At 46.7% G+C, this 20,080-nt stretch overlaps 1 protein-coding gene across 1 annotated transcript in view; it reads right to left on the reverse strand.

Annotated features, from left to right (window-relative positions):
* Positions 1–20,080, reverse strand: part of RPS6KC1 (ribosomal protein S6 kinase C1) — a 307,376-nt gene that overhangs the window by 12,987 nt on the left and 274,309 nt on the right. The gene's annotated exons all lie outside the window — the stretch shown is intronic.

Raw genomic sequence — 20,080 nt, forward strand, 5'->3', positions numbered from 1 at the left:
TTTCCATTCAAACATTAAGAACCACTGACTGCCAGCTTTGGCATTCACCAGCCATTGTTTGCACAGCTCTCTTCAACAAGTTTCTTGTCACCCCACTATTTCTTTTATACACCCCTCCAGAAAAAAAAAGAAAGAAAATAAGCAGAGAATGTTCCAGTTCCCTCCATCCTAACTCTAGTTCACAACAGCCATGTAGCTAGTCTTCCTCTAAAAGAAGGTGAGAAGCTAAAATGAATGCTCTTTGTGTGGGTCTTGTCTTTTATCTGGTTTTATCTCCTTTCCCTTCCCAGGCTGGTTATCATTTTACAGGCACTGGGCTGAAGACTGGCACCTTCCAGATGACCGTGAGCTTTTCCCAGAGCGACCCCCGACTTCTGCTCTGAATGCGTGCAGTGAAAATGTCATCTTTCCCAAGACTAGCTTAGGATCCCAGCCAGGGAGACAACTTGAGGGTGCCAAGATCCAAGTTGTCACCTACAGATGGGGGCCACCATGAACAAAAGCTCTTGATCTTAGCCCACCTCTCATCTCACCAAAGCCCTCAGGTTTTCATTTGCAAGAGGCGTCAAACCCTCAAAGTCAATACTCTGCGGCTCAAAATAGATGACGAACTGCATGCAGAAGGTGCAAGGCCCTTTCCTGCGCCCCATGCCCACAAGAGCCACTGCTGGCAGAGGGAGCCCCAGGGCCACAGGCCCAGCCTCCGCCTGCGCTCCGCCTGCCTCAAGCGGTAGCCGCCCAGGAGAACAGGCGGTGATGTGCCCAGGGCTGCAGTGGCCGAGGCCATAGGCTATGTGTGCCATGTCCCTGCTCTCCTGCCCTTCTGTTCAGTGGCCTCCCCCATCAAGGGCAGTGGTGGCTGCATCTGTCCTTGCTCCTTTAGTGGGGTTTCTGAGCACAAGAAGGTCTGTCAGCATCACACACATGCTCTGGGAGTGGAGTGAATTCAAGTAGCCAAATGCAGCAGCAGGGCTGAAATTCTGCACATCAGCTCCAAGTGGAAGGGAGTGCCCAAACCTGGGCCCGGAAGGACCAGGGCTGTAGGGGGACAATTTGGCCAGAGACTAAAAAGTCCCATTTGGTTTCATGGCAATGTTGTACAGCCAGTTCTTTACACTGACAGAAGGAGTCTGGAACAGAGTGTAAACCAGCAGATAACCCAGAAAGCTCAGATAACTGTTTTAGGAGCATAAGAAAGCAGCAGGCACCAGGATGGGGCACTGGACAATGAGCCCCAGCTGTGGCCCTGGCCAGCCCAGCCACCAGAGATGCTCATGTCATGTCTCTGGGTCTGAACTGTCTCAGCTATAAAATCCAGAAGTTGGGATGGACAGTTGCCTGCGGCCCTTCAGTTCTGTAAGTCTATATCACTGCCTTCTTAATTTTCTTTATCTTTAGCTACAGTTCAGGAATGCCCCACCTTTGAGACACTGGATGTACAGATTCAAACACTAATCTGAAGTTTCCTTTAAGAAGTAAATTCTCGTAATACATTTGATGTCAGAGTTACAAAAATCGGTTCATGCTCAACTTTTCAGAAAATGATTGTAAGTTCTTTGAACTAACTCAGACTTGATTCACTTGTGCCTCCTTCAGCTTGAGTTCCAGGCCCAGCACAACGGTGGCACATGGTCAACGCATTATGGATGTTTATCAAGGAGACAAATTTGATATGTATAGCAGGTCCCCGGGAAAGCAGCACAAGTGCCTTGAGAAAACCAAAATGGAAAGCATAGGTCAGTCTGAGATTAAAAACTGGCATGGCAATTTGAAAAGTAGATTATCTACCTGTAGCTATTAGAAGCCAGGCAATTATAATAAAAGTGAAAAACCTAAATCTATGTGTTTTACTAAACCTTGCAATGTACTTACTAAGACAAGGCAAAAAATGCTCCAGGAGTCCCTCAAACATTCGTCAGGCTGGCATAATGGGGACAGCTCCCTCCAGCAGCCTTGCTCTAGAGAAGTCCCCTCAGCAGGGACATCCCAATACCAGAGCCACTTCATACTTACCGGCCTCCCTCCTGGGCTGCAAGCTTTTTGTGGGCTGAGACTGTGTCCAGCTTGTCCGTGTTGGATTCATGGAGCCCTGCACAAAAGCTGTTCAGTAATAGTCATTTCATACTAAGGTGGTCTGGGGAAAAAGATATAAAAACTGATTGCCCTCAGGTCCCTTCCCCTCATTTTATCTGAAGGCCTTGATGACTTAACTTGTAACATCTACAGAGATGGTTAAATAAAAAAAAAAAAAACAGTGATACCTTCTGACACCAGAGAAAACAAAGCAATTCAAGTCACTAAGAATCAGGTGGAAGCAAAGGGCAGAGCCAGGGGGCTCTGAACTCAGCCCTTACCTATGAGGATCAGCCACCCAGCACTCAGCTGCTCAGATCTCAGCTCCACCGAGCCACGGAGGAGACTCAGGGAGTTCACCCAGTGCTTTCAGAATCCCTGCCCAGCCCCTGAACATCAGCAATGGGGAGGCCGGGTGAGGAGCCCACACACCACAACAGTGAGTTGGCCGTAAACACGCAGACAACACCAGAGCAAGTCTGGGGGGGAGACTGGCGAGAAGAGTGAGGGCGGGCGCCGTGTGTGAAGCCCCTGGCTCACACCGTCCTCACCACAGCCCTGCCAGGGGGTGCCATGATGATCCGCACTGCGAGATGAGGAAACCGAGACGCAGAGGGAGTAGTGACCTGCCCATGCTTGGGCAGCTAGTCAGCAGGCAGCTGGGTTCCGAGCCTCTGCTCTGAAACGGTGGTCTGCAGAAGGCCCCTGGCAGAGGTCTGCCCCGGGGAGGGCAGGGGCAGGGCCACTTCCCCCTGCACCACACAGAGCCCCTCAGGCTGAGCATGTGAAGTAGGGGCCCCGTGGGGACACCCAACGGCACCACGTGGTGCACACGTCCTCAGAGGGTCACTATCATCAGTTTAAATGTATTTGTTCTGCACTGAGACAAGGAGACTACTCCCGGGGCAGTACCCAGGCCCATCATGCCACCAGGTTCCCTGACACAGGGGACACATGCATCTACAGACCCCCCACTCTCCCAAGTCCTCAGCCAGTGGGAGAGATGCAATGCTCTCCCTGTCTAATTTTTCCCATAAAATCCTCCACGAGGCCAATGCTATCAGATACCATCCGATCTCCATCGAAGGCAGCATGGTATGATGGCTAGGGGATGGCCCAGGAGCCCAGTCACCTGAGTTCAGGTCCTGGCTTTGCTGTTCAGTAGATGTATGGTGCTGGGTCCTTAGCCTTTCTGTCCCTCTTTTGTCATCTATAAAGTGGGGATAATAACAGCACCAATCTCCCAGGAATGTTGTAAAGATGAGCCTACCACCTCATCCTGCAGACACCACCGCTGGTCTCCCATGCTCCACCCCACCCAACCCAACCCCCAGGGCTCAGATACTGTCCTGTCTCTGGTAAGTCATTCCTCATCTCTCCTGGCCTATTTTTAATATGACTGCTGTGCTGCTGTTTCAGCAGACCCCCACTATTTAAACATGATGTTCCTGCCTCCAAGTCAGTGTAATAGAGTGGAAAGGTTTGTATTCTAGGTGGGACCCAGCTGAAGTTTCAGTCCCGCCAATGTGGGATCTGGGCCCATTACTAGCTCCCAGGAAGCGTAAAGTCTGACCAGGAAGGGAAGCGTGTGGCCTAGAGCACAGGCTCAGATGTCTGCCTGCCTGGTTTCAGTCCCCATATTAGCACCGCTCACAGTGTGGCCCTAAGCAAGTTACTCAATGGAGCTCTGCCTGTGGCCTCATGTGTACAGTGGGGACAGTATCACAGTGTACCTTGTGGGACTGCTGTGGGGACCCAGGGAGAAGGCAGCCGAGCCAGGACATCTGTGAATATGCAGTAAATACAGCTCTTCTCATCACTTCCTTGTCTGTAGAATGTTTGTGTGTGTGCTGGGGGTGGGGGGCAGGACCTACTGGGGTTGGGGCAAGTGAACAGTAGCTTCAGGTGACATGTGACATGCAGAGCACAGGTCTGACGCAGAGTCAGCCTAAATGAATGAGTTCCCTTCCCTTCCCACGTCTGTACCTCAGATGAGAAAGGCCTCATTTTGCCTCTACCTCCAAAGCCCTCTTACCCATCACTCACACCCACTAAAATCCCGCCTCCTCCGCAAGCCCTTCAGGACCCATCCAGTGCGGACTTCCCTTTCCCAGCGGCCCTTTCCTAGTGTGGACATGGACACTCCTCAGCCTTTGTCCCCCTCTCCCAAACTCAGCCTGTGTCCTCAACCTCATAGACCAGAAATACTTGAGAAAAACTTCTACATTATACTATTTTCCTTACTATGTACCAAACACTCCGTTAAAATTTCTATTCTTATATATTTAATCCCCCTGTATTAATCGGCCTGGGCAGCCGTAACAAAACACCACAGACCAGAGGGCTTAAACAACAGCTATTTTCTCACAGTTCTGGAAGCAGGAAGTCCAAGATCAAGGTTCCGGCTGGTGCAGTTCTGGTGAGAGCCCTCTCCTGGGCTGGTAGCTGGCCAGCTTCTCACAATGTCCTCACATGGACTCTCTTCTGAGCACACAGAGAGAGAGAGCACTCTCTGCTGCCTCTTCTTACAGGGGCACAAACCTTTACAGATTAGGGCCCCACCCTATGACCTCATTTAACCCACATGCCTTCTGGGGGGCCCTGTCACCTCATGGAAGTTGTGGCTCCAACCTATGGATTTGGGAAAGATACAAACTTTCTGTCCATAGCACATCCCAATAATTCTACAAAGGAGGTATAGAACTTATTGATGAGGGTATGGAGTCTCCCCCTGGGTCACACAGCCAGTTAGTGGGCAGTCATCCGCCCTCAGAGCCCAAGCCTTATAGCCTTCCCAGAGGTCCGCACTCCAGAGCAGGGCCTCACAGAAGCCACAGCGCTGGACGTGGAGCTCCACAAGGGCCCTCAGGGGCCAAGGAGATGCAGCACAGGGGCTGGGGGGAGACGGAAGGGCTCCAAGAAACCTTCCTCCCACCTCAGACTTTCAGGGAGGTTATACATGACACAGTAAAAGCCCATTTTACTTACAGAAAATATCTTTTCACATATTCATTCAACAAATACTCAGAGAACACCTGCTGCGTGTCCAACATGGTTTTGGATACTAGGCATCCAGTGAACAAAAGAGACCGGGTCCCTGCTCTCTGGTGACTTTCAGTGCCCTTGGCAGTTATGGGCAAACAGGCAGCCACAACCCGGTGTGGAAATGGGGCCAGGGCTCAGTGGGACACATACCCCAGCTTTGTTGACCTGCAGAGCTAGGCTGAGGAGGCTCACTCATTCTAGAACAAGCAGCTTTGCCTTGGCGCTGCTGACAAAGCCTGAACACCAACCTGCATCATGAAGATAAACAAAACGGCCAGGGCAGTTATACAATTGACTTGAACATAACAGAGGTTAAAAATGCCGAGTCCTGCCTTCCTCCAGAACGGCCTCAATTCAATCCATTTTGCTAGACACGTGCTAACTACCTCCCAGAGGCAAAGCCCCACGCCAGGCACTGGGCAAGCATCTGGGAGACTACAGAAAAGAAAGGCACTCCCAGCAGGAGAATGGCTCTGAGGGCGATAAAACAGGCCCGCGCCTTTGGGTCCCTTTGACGGCTGAACTCTGAGATTACAACCAAACTCATACCTCGGCCTTGACCTTGACTTGGCCTCCTGAAGGTCAGCAATGTCTCCTGCCCTCCCAGCCTGAGCTGGAGAGGTGAGAGGAAAAGACAGAAGGTTTTATTATACCACCCAGGCCACGCCTGCCAAGTTCTCCCCACAACCGCTTCAAAAAAAAAAAGATGGAGTGAAAGGGAATTGGAAAAATGGAACCCCCTACATCCCAGAAATATTACTTTCATGAGCTGTATGAATTATTTAACAGACAGCTGAAAAGACCAAACTCAACAGAAGAATACAAAAACCAGCTCAGTACAGACACCTTCCCTAAAGCCCCTGACAATGAAATGTATTTTATGCCACAGATCAACATGCCAGAGAAGGAGGCTTCGGAGACAGACACGCATAGGGACCATTAGCCCCTTATCTCTCAACCCTTTGCCACCAGCATCCAGATCTCTGAGCCTGGGCAACCCAGGGGGAGAGAAGCTGAAAAGTGTGTATATTGTAAGTGTTGGTTAAACAACCCCACCGTATTCTTATTTGCTGGAGGTTTTAGAGAGCAGATGTAGGACTGGCAGGGCTTGGAGCTGGCGATATTGTTCTAGCTCAGTCAGAGCCAACAGGGAAGGAAAAAAGCCACACACGCACACACATGCACACACACACACAAAGCTGCACTTGGTGTATGCTCCTGGGTGTGCGTGCGTGCTCCTGTGCCATCCACTCGTCCAAGGTCCCTTGGAGTCGAGCTGACCGATGCAAAATGAAGCTTGGGGCTGGGCCAAGAGAAACACAGCTTGTCCCAGGAGCCACACATGGGTGTCTCTCTGCAGCCGCCTGCTGCAAGCCTCCTCCCAAGCCGGAACGAGGGGGCAGGGGCGGCGCCTCGCCCCCTGCGGGCTTGGTGCTCTCTGTTGCTAGAGAAAGGGCAAACAAATGGAGAACCAACTCTAAAGGCGGCCAGCAGCAGTGAGGCAGCGCTGCAGCTGCCAGGCAATAACTTAGATAGTTACAGCTGCCATCACCTAGTTCATGCAAGCTTTTTAATATCTTTTGGCAGCTCTTGGTGTCACAGCACAAAGGGAGAGTTGGCACTTCACGGCACACTTTGTTTGACATAACTGTAGGCAGGACCCAGCTGATACCTTCAGTAATGTGGATGGGTTTGCTCTTAAGGTGCGTTTTAGTAGATCAAGCAGTCCCCCCATAACTCCCTGTCTCTCTCTCCCCTCTGCCACCCCTCTGCTCACTTTCAAGGCACATAACACCACTAAATCACATGTTGGGAACCAGACCAGACTGATGGGAGGACTCGGTGGGTGTAACATAAGGTTGGCCTCTTAAGCACCCAGCTAGGGAGGGAAGGAGAGGAAAGGGGGAAAGAGGAGAGAAAAATAGACACTGTGCTCCAGAACCCCTCCCAAGCCTTGCCAGGACACTCAGCCCATGCTTTCAGAATTTCAGAGAAATCAGAATGCTACCATCTTACCGCCTGCTCTTAACTCTAAAGTTATTCCCTGCTTGCCAACCACCCCCTCCTCCAGTCCCACCTACCCTGGAACAGTTTGCTCCAAGTACGTGCCTGCTCTGTGTGACTCTTCCAAGGGCCAAGAGCTAAAAAAGCACTTTGCAGAAGCGCTTCCCAAGCCTAAGGAGTTGTTACGACAATTCTCTGTGATCCCAGGCATCCTTGTTTCCGGGATCCAGGAGTCTTGCTGGGACCTAGAGAAATAGTCTTCTCTAAGACCCCGCAGCACCGATGGGCATGAAGCGAACATGCGGGCAAAGGAGGAGCCCAGGATGGCTGCAGGGACGCAAGAGGTAGGAGAGGTTGGGTAGACACTCTGCCCCAGCTGAGCTGTACGTGGTGGCGACATTTGGACACAGAGGGAGAATCATCACTTCTCTGGTCTGACCACTGGTCCCACCCAACACACACAGTGCATTCCCTTTGTGCCTTCCTCCGAATGGTGGCTCTGCTTGCCTGCTGGATGCTTTGGAGGAAGCCACCACGAAGGCAGGCAGAGAGAAGAAGCCGTGTGATTCTCAAGGGTGATGATGGGCCCCTATTGGGTGGCATATTAGTCTTCTTGGGCGGCTGTAACCAAGTACTGTAAACTGAGTGCCTTAAACAACAGCAACTTACTGTCTCATAGTTCTCTAGGCTACAACTCCAAGATCCAAATGTCAGCAGGACTGGTTCCTTCCGGAGAGTGTGAGGACTATCTATCTGTCTCATGCCTCTCCCCTGGCTTCTGGCAGTTGGTTGACAATCTTTGGAGTTAACCTTGACTTGAAGAAGCAAAACTCAATCCCTGCCTTCATACTCACATGGCATTCTCCTCATGTTTGTGCTTGGCCCTGTGTTCAAATTTCCTTTTTATGTAAGGACACCAGTCACACTGGATTAGGGGCCCCAGCCTGCTCAATATGACCTCATCTTAAATAATTATATCTGCAGCAACCCTACTTCCAAATCAGGTCACATCTGAGGTACTACAGGTTAGGATTTCAATGTATGAATGGGGGGGAGGGCACAGTTCAGTCTGTAACAGACGGGTACCTAGTATGTCATTATATTCTAACCCTTTAACAATTCTGCCAGGTGAGTATTATCATCCCCGTTTTACACAGAATGAAAGTAGGGCTCAGAAAGGTCAAGGGACTTTGACAGGAGGATCTACCTGAATGTAACAATCCATCCTTTGTTAAGAAGTGTGCCAGGGCCACACATCTGCCTAGGACTCATGATGGGTCTGTCTCCCCCTCAGCCTTCTCTTTGTCTAGAGTAGTCTGTTCTAGAATCTCTTGGTTCTTCAAGATTCCAAGATAAATCACTCACAAAGCTGTGTTTCCTCCAGTGTCAATGTGCCAGGTGGTCTGCAGGTACAGACCCTTGGATGGGTATGGAAGGCAGGGTGTGTTGGCTGTAACCTGGCTTTCTTATTCACATGCTACCCCTGCTTGACAACATTCTTCTCTTCTCCTGGCTCTAAAGGAGACAGGATACTGTGTACTTCATTATCATTCATTCAAGTCGCATTCAATATTCATTTATTATTTGTAAATAATAAATAATGGTGGAGCAGTACATGCCACCTAGTTGCGTGCAATAAATGTCACTTTCCCATTTCCTCTTTCAACATGCCTCCAAACTTTCTCTCCCCACCGTCACTACTGTCTGCTCAGGGAACATAAGCTCACTGTTCTGCTGATGAGAACAAAACCCAGTGCAATTCAACAGGCAACTGCTATGTACCTGATCATCGCCGAAATAAATAAACAAACAGCATTTATTGATCACTTCATGACAGCCATAGTTCAACCAATTTACATTAATTAGCTCAATTAATCCTCTGGGAAGGAGGAGCCATTATTATCCTTATTTTATCAATGAGGAAACTGAGAACAAAAAGGCTAAGTGATTTGCTATAATTCCTTGGGCAAAGCCAATTAACATACAGAACTCCGTTATTATTTTACCTACTAGAGCTTTATGTACCCAGAAGGAGATCTAAATTAGGGAAAAGTCCTGGTGTGGCTGTCTTGTAGGAAATGTGGCTTTATTGGGTAGAAACAACACACCTCAGTCAACCTCGGGGAGGGACCCCTCAGTAACCTGACAGAGGGCCTGGCAGACCTATCCAAACATGAGCTGTGAATATAGCTCTTTTATGAGAGTGAAACACTGCTCCTACTATTCTATTAGGTCTGTTCTTGCAAAAATGCTTCTTCCCTTGATAGTGTAAAAATATAAATCAATGCCCCAAATTCCAAGTTTTAGTAGAAAGTCCAAATGAATGGGATTTTCCTCTATATTCAACATTTTCTAAGATGTTCGCAAGTCTAGAAGTATGACCTCACCACAGAGGTAAACATGATATTCAGTGATCAGACTCCCTTCCTCTCAAATAAAACAAGAAAATTTGTATTTCTTGTTTCTGTGCCCCCAATCACAAACGCAATGCCTTTTGGCCCTCTTGCATGGAATGATTTCAGCAATTTCCAAAACAAAATTAAATCCAGTGCTCGCTTGAGAAATGTTCCACCTCCTGGAGTCACAGCATTTAATATTATTATTCAATGATTATTATTATTCAAAACAAATAAGAATGATAAAACATCAGTTGGAGCCACTCCAGGACAGAAGGAACTGGAATATCTAATAAAAACCATAGTACTCCACAAATAGAAAGTGTTAGAAAATGCAGAAAAACAATGACAGAGGACATTCTGAACCTTCCCCCCAAACAGAGATCACCTGAAATAATAGAACAGCAATAAATGTCCAGTGGAGCTGACACAGAGAGTGCTGTTCAGGGTGACCCCACTGAAAACCTCAGAGGGCAAAACGTGAAGTGCCCAGCACAGAGCCTGGCACACAATAGGCCACCGTTTTTCTTTCCCTTCCCTTTCTGGGTCATCCAGTGGAGTTTGCTTCAGTTAGTCTAAGCTTTCCAGCTAAGGCATCACATTAGGAATTCTTTGTTCTCTACCAGAAAATATCCAGTTACCCTCACATCCAGGAAATCTCATTCCAAAAAGAGCCTTTAAAGCCACATTTCAACCTGAGCAAATGTTTAACTCAGACTTGGGAAAAATCACAGGATGTTGAAAACCACAAACATTCCAAGACTGCCCTTCCCAGAGGAGAATGTGGCAGGTTAGAGGCTGGTCCCCACAGCAGGTGCTGTGAATTCCTCCCAGAAGGAGGAGCCAGCCTTCGCGCAAGGGCCCTGACTGCCTCCCTTCCTGGATCCTCCGGCAGTAACACACCCACCCAGCCTGATCGGAACGGAGCCTCCTTCCTGAGATGTCTGCCTTTGGGGATGTAGACCTCCTTGGTTCCTAGGTGGAAGGGTTTATTCACAGATGACTCACTTAACCTAGGCCTGTTTCCAGAAGGAAAACAGGCGGGGACAAGGAGGACCTGAGGCCCTGGGGGCCGCTGCGCCGACTTGTACCCACTCTCTTCCATGTTGCTCGACCGTCAACTCTCAATGCCATTTTTTGACCTTGGGCAAGGGGGGAAGGGACATGTGAAGCCGAGCAGGAGGTGAGATTCAGAATGGTTTGTATTAACTGTGAAATGGGGTGGGGGACTATAGGACCAGATCTTATTTATATTCATAATAATGCACCTAATCCTCGCATGCAGTCGGGGAAGTTTCCTTCCATCATGGCATTACTAATGTAGCCAAAAAAGTTTCTTTAAGGAAACAATCTAAATATCTAACAATTAGACATTTGTTAAGTAAACCCAAATAACTGAATACAATGCAATAATTTAAAATGCTGTTTACAAAGATTTTGAAAACTGAGGACATGCTGATGACATAAAGTTTGATTAAAAACAGGATACAGGATACATTTATATGCTGCTTAATCTCAACTATATAAATATAGAAAATACATACACTACTAGATCTTGATTTGTCTGCCAGTATCCCCTTCACCCCTCCCCAACACCAGCTTTTCTGGGAACTTTATACACACACATATGCACACACGCATGCACGCACACATACAGTTGCTGCAGAGGTGACATTATGCACAGTAGGCTGGCCTCTGGCCATAGCTGACTGGTCCAGGGTGGACATCTGACCCCAACAGGAACAATCCTCTCCTCCCTCAGTAATTCTGGAATTGGAATTGAGGGGCTCTGTCTCTTTCCAGCCATAGAAATGATAGGACAGAGTGGCAGGAATTGCAGAAGTGGCCCCACGCCCTGTCCTGTGGGCCACGGACCCCAGCAGCCAATCCACAGAGAGAAGACGCAGGAGGAGACAGACTCACAGGAAAAAACATGAGCCAGGGAAAGCGTCTTGACAGCACGTGAGTCCCTGCCACTCTTGCTGTGCCGCGGGCCTGGCTGCGTTCCTGCCTGAGTCCAGGAGACAGACAAGCCCAGATCCTTATGATAAAGCCTCCTTTTTACCTAAGTCATTTGAATTGGATTTTGGTCACTTGTAACCAAAAGAATCCTAACCAATATGTGCTCCCTCAAATATATCTTACACATCTCCCCACAAACTTCAAAATGTTATTGCAAGTGATTTATTGTTGCTTTTCTGCACTTCCCAAATTCCCTACTCTGAGTGTCTTTATCATCTGATGTTGAGTGTCCATCTCTATATCCACCACCCTAATTTGCTTACACACAAACAAACTTGGAACAAGGTTAAGGGAAAACTTTAATGCCAAATATACATTTATGACATATATATTTGATGTCTAATATGAAGATTATATATATATATATATATTTCTATTAGACATGGAAACCAGTAGCCAGGAAAGCATGCATCTGTTTGACATTCCCCTTCCCAGGAGCCTCTGCTGCTGTGGGGCTGCCTTTACTGTCCCCACCCCTGCCTGGGCCTGGCCTCCAAGTCATGCCTCCAATTTCAGTCTGAGGTCTCTCTCCACTGATTCATTATCGAAAGGTCAGCCACTCGCTTATCTTAAACGAAGGGCAGGAAAAGTCCTTCCATCTTCCCGCGTGGTGTGACCACTTCTTACTGCCCTTGCTCCCCAAAACCAAGGTCATTACAGCCTTTCCTCCCTCCCCAGTGAAGCCTTCGAAAGCTCTACTCTTACAGAAGCTGAGAGCAAACCCTCTTTTCTGACTGAGAATCAGAAAACTTGGCTGGCACACCCCCTAGTGGTAGCCCAATGAATCCCCCTCAATTACTGCAGGGAAATGCACGGCAGGGGTTTCCCAAAGGGTGTTCCACGGAACCCCCAGATCTGCAGGAAAGCAGCAGAGAATAAAAGTATCTTGTGTTTAAATTAACTCCGAAAACACTGGGATAAATAAAAGCAATCATTTTTCTTTGTTGATGAGCTCTTCTAAGTCTTTGACATGCTAATGAACATTAGGAGTCTTAAAGGTGAGATTTCTGCATGCAGTGGATCACAGATTTATTTGATCAGATTTTGGGGAAATAATAATACGAGCTACCATTTATTTACTGAGCACACACTATCAATCACAGTATTGGCTTAAATAGGTCAAATAACTTGTTTAGTTATGTATAGATGACACCTAAGTCCATGTTCTTAACTAGTACACAAGATCCCAGCTTTATATTTGTTCCTGGAAATTACTCTGCAAATTCAACTTGCATAAATTATGTAACTTATGCACATTACTCTACTTGTTTCCCATATTACCAGTTATGCAGTACTACACATCGTCTCCCTGTGGCTACAAAGGGCTTATCTGACTGCCCTGGGGAAGCTTCAGTTTCCTTGGGAGTAGGGGCCAATGTCTCAATTCCACAGACAAAATCCTTTTTGAAAGTCTCAGCAAAATGGTCATGATAGAGCACCATGGCAGGGACCCTAATACATATTTTCCAATGATACTATGGAAAATACAGTAGACCACTTTGTTATTTCTTCTAAAAGAAGTTTGACTTCTTTGGAGTCTTATAAGACCTGTTGACCTAGTTTTAAGAGCAACAGGGCATTCCATGTTGCCTATCTGGGTTTTTGTTTCATCCAAAAATGGACATAATACCCACCTCATATATTTATATTGAATTTAACAACATAACATGTTAAAAGCTTAACATTGATAGCATAGGGTTTTTGTTTGTTTTTTGTTTTCTTCCTTAGCTTCAAATAGAAACCGAAAAGGTAATTTATTGGCTTACACATAACTTAAAGTTCAGGCTTCAGGCACAGTTGGATCCAGGTGTGCAAATGAGACTATCATAAACCTGAATGCATGGTACTTGTATTTTTTGAGAAGGGCAATAGAATATAGTATTGTAAGTCTGACTTAGCCCCTTGTTCTGGTTGACATAGAGAGACACTGAAACTAATTACACGGGTGTCAGGAGTTTGGGGATGAACCCTCATTTCTACCACTGGCCTGCCAGCTACCCTTGTTGAGATTTGATTTTACCGTCTGTAAAAATGGGCACACCACATCTCCTTTTCCACTTCAGTGGAAGCTGGAAGATGTAAAGCTTTCAAAGGCTTCTTTTCCTTAGAGGACTAAATAGTGTGATTTTTTTTTTTGCTATTAATGTTCAGGGAGATAACACTTTACATTGGCAAAGCATTTTACAAGTACTTATTTGTTTTACAAATTTATCATTTAAGACTCCATAATTAGCCTGGCAAAACATACATCTTCCACATTACAGCCACAGTTTAAAGTCAGTCAATCCACAGAGGGGAAGGTTTTATATATGTATGTATGTATGCATGTATATATACATATATCCATACCCATATTTAAATTCACATTGTGTGTGTGTGCATGTGTGCATGTTCGCAAGACACATATAAATGGCAAATAAGGAAACTTAAAAAAAACAGAAAGACAGATAGATAGATAGTCCCAGATTTTAAAACCACCCCCAAGGTAGAACAGGTGGTGAAAATATAATAAAACATGTTGCAAGGAACTTGTCATGAATTTTAAAAACAAAAACGCCTACAGACCAAATAAACTGCTCTGAAACTCGGCTAAATCTGAAGTTCCCAAACTATTTTAAATGACAAAGCAGAAGTTCCCGGGAGAGGGAGTCCAACAGAAATGGTCTGAGGGTGATTGCTGTGGATCTCAAGCCACAGAGCTCAGACAGACAGGCAGGCACCCAGCCTGCTCTCCCTGCCAGGATGGGCCATGGGCAGAGGTACCCAGCCCTGGGGCCAGACCACTTGCACAGGGACTGAGGATTCTAGCATAAATGGCCTCCAGGAGCCACCTGCACCCACCTCCCCACCTGGCCTGTGGCTTCTCAATGGATCTGAAAGCAAACATTTGGGTGATCTGACCAGGGCCTGGGCCGAGCTGTGTGGACACCCACTTCCAGGTGCCCTATCTGAAGGCAGGCTGGAGGTCCCCACCTCTCTCTGCAGCATGCTTCTTCACAGACCACAACCATCCACTCAGCACTACCACCTGCCTGGCCTTTATTTTTGGTCAACAAGAGTTTTCACCTCCACTGCCTCTCTCCATTAGTCAGACACACCAAGAGCGACGCGGAGTCCACAGGAGGATTTCATCTGCAGTGAGGAAGAGGGAGAGTGATCTGCCAGAATCACAAAGCTGGACTGACAGTCCAAGACTCCTGCCTCCCAGTCAATTGCTTTGCATACTTCGACCATCCAAGGTATAAGAGCTGGGGGAGGGCTCAGCATTCTGGTCCCTTGACCCCAGGCTCACAGATTTAAAAATCTGAAAAGGTCAGGCCAGGGGTGGAGGAGATAAGTGTGTACTACAGCTAACGGGGAAGCCCATGCCCCCATTTCAGGGCAAGCAGCCATGGCTGGACACCAGCAAACTGTTGTTATGTAGGAGAACCCAGCGATCTGAATCTTTATGTGCACTAACCTGATTTTCAAAAATCGGTTTGATTTAAAATAACAAAACGCCATCTGAACCCAACACACCCATCTGCAGACTGCTTCATGCTGCAGGGCCCCAGTTGAAATCTCTGTCTCGTTTGGATACCCAGTGCTCTGCCCTGTCTCCCTCTCTGAAGGCCAAGATGTAATCAACTGAAAGAGCACCAGCCGAGAGATGCAAAGGAAGTCAGCAAACCTGAGTTCATGCTCTGACTCTTGCTAGTGCATGACCTTGAGCATGTCATTTAATCTCCCTGCTCCTGTTTTCTTATGGGGCTAATAATACTTCCCTTGTTTCCTCAGCCCTCTCAGAGCTCTGGCTCAGGAAGAGTACGTCGGCCTCCAACTCCATGCTATGCACCCAAAGTGCTTCTGTTCAAAACTGCTCTCCTCTCTTCCTTTACTGCACTGTGATCTTATGTCAACCCATGAAACTGGGGCTCCTCATAAATTAGGGTGAACCATCCTTGTTCTGTCCAGAGTATACAAACACATAATGAGAGCTCAGTTAATCTTATTGAATTAAACAATACACCAACCAGCTCCTTTAGCACTGCTTATGTGCCAGACACTCTATTAGGCACTAAGGAGGCCACAAAGAATCATACTTTTAAAGAAGACATATCCTGGTGGGGGAAACAGACACGTGCAAAACAGTCACGAACAGTGGAGCTCCAAAGCATGCTGGTGTGAGCTACAGCCCAGGACCCCAACCGCACCAAGAAGGGGTAAGAGAAAGAAGACCTCTTTCCTGTCCTTTCACAGCCTCCTTTATGCTTTTCTTGGCCCTAGAGTAAAAAAACTCATCTCCCTGCACAACAATTCCTTAGAGATAGGACATACACCACAGTGAGTAGGGGCAGTAGAGCAGCTCTCTAATTCTATTTAGGCACCATCTTATCTGCTGGTCCGAAGGGTTACTGGGGAAATGCAGGCTGCATCCCTGTTACATCTTCTTGCTTGTGAAGTCAGGAGAGCCGACGCCCACCCAGACCCTCATTTCTCACCCCCGATCAAGTGGCCGGTTCCCTGGGTCGACCAGGTATCAAGCATATGCTAATTCTCTAATCTGGCTTGTCCTTGGAGGGCCACCCCATCCTGCTGGCCACGCCAGCTGCCTAAGGGAGCACAACTGAGGAGAGATTTGGCAATCATCCAGTTAATTTGATCAGTGGAGACAGTCAAACAAATAATCCAGGCCAAAAATGTCCAGATCAGCTGTCTACATGGATCAAATTCCACTTCACTGGCACAGTAAAGGTTCAGCCTTGAGAATGGGTTTGATGGAAAAATATGTCCCAGTGTCCCGGCATCCCTGGCTGAAGCGGCCTCCAGCAGGATTGTCAGCTTGGCTCCATTTCTCTGTGACACCCCCTCCTTTAACTGAGGGGCCGTTCCCCTCCCAGGTAATTCTACCTCACTCGCTGGAGCGTGGCCCCGAGGGACAAGGCTCTTTGGCATCCTTGCCTCTAAACACTGATGTAGAGGCTATACCTTCAACAACTGCCAGAACTCATGGTAGGCTATGGGAAGACATGTGGCTGACATCACAGCCAGCATTCTCATTAAAACAGACCACCCAAACTGACAATCTTGTTTCTTAGAGCAACCGCCTTCCAAGTATCAAATTCTCTTATCACTTTGGACGAGGCTCAGCTCCATGTAATGGAAGTTAGAACACAAGGATTTATTCTCTCATGTAAAAGAAGTCCACATTTAGGCAGGGCTGGAACCTCCACAAAAACACCAGAGATGTAGGCTCCTTGCATCGTTCTGCTCCAAGATGCCTATAGCGTGAAACTCCCATCATTAAGGTCCCCTCATGATACGACGTGATTGCTAAAAATCACATGACCAAGCCTAACTGCAAGGGATGCTCGGATATGTAGTCTTTCATCTGAGATCACTGCTACAGAAAAAAAATTCAGGATTCTGTTACTAGGGTGAAAGGGGAGAATGATATTGGAGGAAGCCACTAGCAAACTATGCCACAATTTGTTATTTGTTTGCATTTAAGGCTCCCCAATCACAGCTCAGCCCACATTTTATTTAAATTTGTAACTCCCCAATGCCTACCACAATGCCTCTCACAGATTAAGAAATCAACAAATATGCATAGAATAATCACTGAAATCCAGACTGAAGAGGTTTTCCATTAGGACCCTAACTTAGACAGTATTTCAAGGATAATTTTCACCTAATCACCATGATCCTCTTTATTCTTTCTGAAGATGTTTTTTCTTCTCATCTACCCTCCTTAAACCAGCTTCTAGCGTTCCAATCAAGATCTTAGAGTGCCATTTAGAGCCATACTCGTCGACGTGTGGTCTAAGGACTGCTGCCAATCTGCAAACTACGAATCAACAATGTCGCTAAGTAGTGTTTAGTTCAGCTTAGACTTCCTCGATGCAATGCTTTTATTTGTATTCTGGAGTAAGCTCCTTATCTTAGACCTTATCACAGACCAGTAAAAATTGAGTAGCACTGATTTAGAAGCTGTACCTTCGAGAACTCACAGTGAAAACATATGGTTGAAATTACAGGGGGCGTTCTCGTTAAAACATACAATCTAAATGGAAAGAGATAGGCAATCATGATTTAAAAGGACTTTGATCATGTATATAAAGGAGCCAAATCCAGCCCAAAAAAATGTTATGGGAAATCCAGGTAAACCTTACTCTGCTCTGGTCAAGATGGGGCAGCCATACTTAGTAGCATGTGTCAAAAAGACTTAAAGGTGTTAGTCGGCTGTAACTCATGAAGTCCAACACTGTGTCACAGTAACATGTAATTTTAGGCTGCATTAATAGGAGCATTCAATTTAGAACAAAGGAGATAATGATCCTACTCTACTCTGTACTAGTCATTACATGCATGGAATATTGTGTCCAGTTGTGAGTACACCCATCAGGAGGAGTGTTGGGGAACTGGACCTCGTGCAGAGGAAAGCAACCTCAACAGTGAAAAGATTCAAAACCATGTCATATAGAAACAGTTCAATGAACTGGTGATGTTTAGCCCCATGAGAAGACTTGGAGACCGTGACCTCTATCTTCAAATATGCAAAGAGTTGTCAAGTAAAGAAGAGATTAATCTTGTTCTGGGAAATGCTAGGGCACAGAACCACGACCAATGGGTAGAAGATCTACAAAGAAAGATTTAGGCTCAGTATCAGCAAGAAAGTTCTGACAACCAAAACTGTCTCTAGATGGAGTGGGCTATCTTAGAAGGTCATGAACTCAGCCACCGGGGAATGAAAACCAGGCTGGAGGAGCTTCCCTGTGGCACAGGGCAGGGTCAAGGGCCAGATGATAGTTGGGCTAAAACCTCCAGCTAGAGTCACGCCCTTCCTGCAACTCTGTGATCTCTGTTCTACAGCAACACTTAACAGCCACGTCTCATGTGGTCATATGGCTTGACGGCTTCCTGTCCAAAAAGCCCTTTCCCATTCATTGTCTCCATTGACTCTCACAGCTCTCTGGGGTAGACAGAATAGACTGCAGATGAGAAAATGCCATCCAGTTAAGCATCCAAGTCAGGACTTGCCTCAGGTCACTTGATCCCCAGCCCATCAGTCAGGGAAGGATCACCAAGAGAAATTTCCCTCTTGATGAGAGATTGACAAACCAACAGGAGGAGACCCCCCACAGAGGAGCAGGACCCCCCAGAGGGGACAGCTGAGCAGGAGCCATTGGCTCCCACTTTAAAAGGCCCAACTGCAAGTTCATTTCCTATATTAGGAATGAAGGCTCCAGGTAGGTGTTGGCAAACTATGACCAGTGGGCCAAATCTGGTCTGCCACCTGTTCATGCAAATAAAGTTTTGTTGCAACACATCCTTGCCTATTCATTACATATCATCTATGGCTATTTTCCTGCTATATAGGCAGAGTTCTGTAGTTGCAACAGAGGGCATTTGGCCCACAAAACCTAAAACATTTACTGTCTGATCCTTTACAGAAAAAGGTTGCCAACCCTTGCTCTAGGACATCAATGTGGAAATATGGATCTAGTTAATGTGCTTGACTGTAATGGACAACAAACATAAGAAAAATCTTGCAGGACTGGGAAACCCTATCCAGGAAGCAATTCCTTACACAACCATTTACTAATGCAAGAGAAAGGGCCGCAAGTCTTTCACAGAACAAAAGTTTTATCTTCTGTCTGTTGGGTTTTGATATACCACTGCCATAGGGCATAGCTATTAGGACTATTTAAAACATACATAATAAACCAATTGTTCCATCACTGTGTCTATTTGTAATAAGCACTGCAACATGGTTATGAAAAAGAGCAATGCAATTCTTTGAATCAATATTAGGACCTAATTAGCCACTGAGCCCAGGCTGATAACAGCTTATCATACCTTTCAGCCCAAGAAAGCTCAGGTGGAAGGGAGAGAGAGAGAGAAAGAAGAGCGAATAAATAGCTAATTATGATAAACTGGTTTCCTTGGTAACTCTTTATAACCGCAATGATGTTGCCATATTTTTAATGATAAACACAAAGGTTTGATGTGAGATTATATAACACATACCATCTCAGTGCTGGTTCTACTCTAGCAAAGGTGAAGCCAGATACAAATGTGAAATTTTGTGAGGCTGGGAAAATTAGAGAAGCTTTCTCTAACCCCCACTCCAAACATCTGTCGTTAGTTCATTCTCTGGGTACCAAAGCTCTCAAGAATACATGGAAACAGATATTTACGATGCTTAATGACTCCTATGTGACCATCCAACCCATTTACTCTTCCCCAGCTGGGGTGCCCCTTGGTCCTTTTTGACCAGACCTGTGGTTTGGGGAGGGACACGCAGTGAGTAACAGAGCAGGAATGAGCCATTTCACAAAGCTGTCAGCCATCACAGTCGACCCTGGGATCACCAAATTTGTGAGAATAACATTTTGGCTGAAATACTTGGGTCCACTGGCAGATACTGCAAATTGAATCACTAAACCAGGGGTTGGCCACTATGGCCCATGGGCCAAATCCAGTCCATTGCTGGTTTTGGTAAACAAAGTTGTATTGAAACACAGCCACACTCATTCATTTATATATTACCTGTCATG

The sequence above is a fragment of the Manis pentadactyla genome, chromosome 9, assembly GCF_030020395.1.
Source record: "Manis pentadactyla isolate mManPen7 chromosome 9, mManPen7.hap1, whole genome shotgun sequence".
Lineage (NCBI taxonomy): Eukaryota > Metazoa > Chordata > Mammalia > Pholidota > Manidae > Manis > Manis pentadactyla.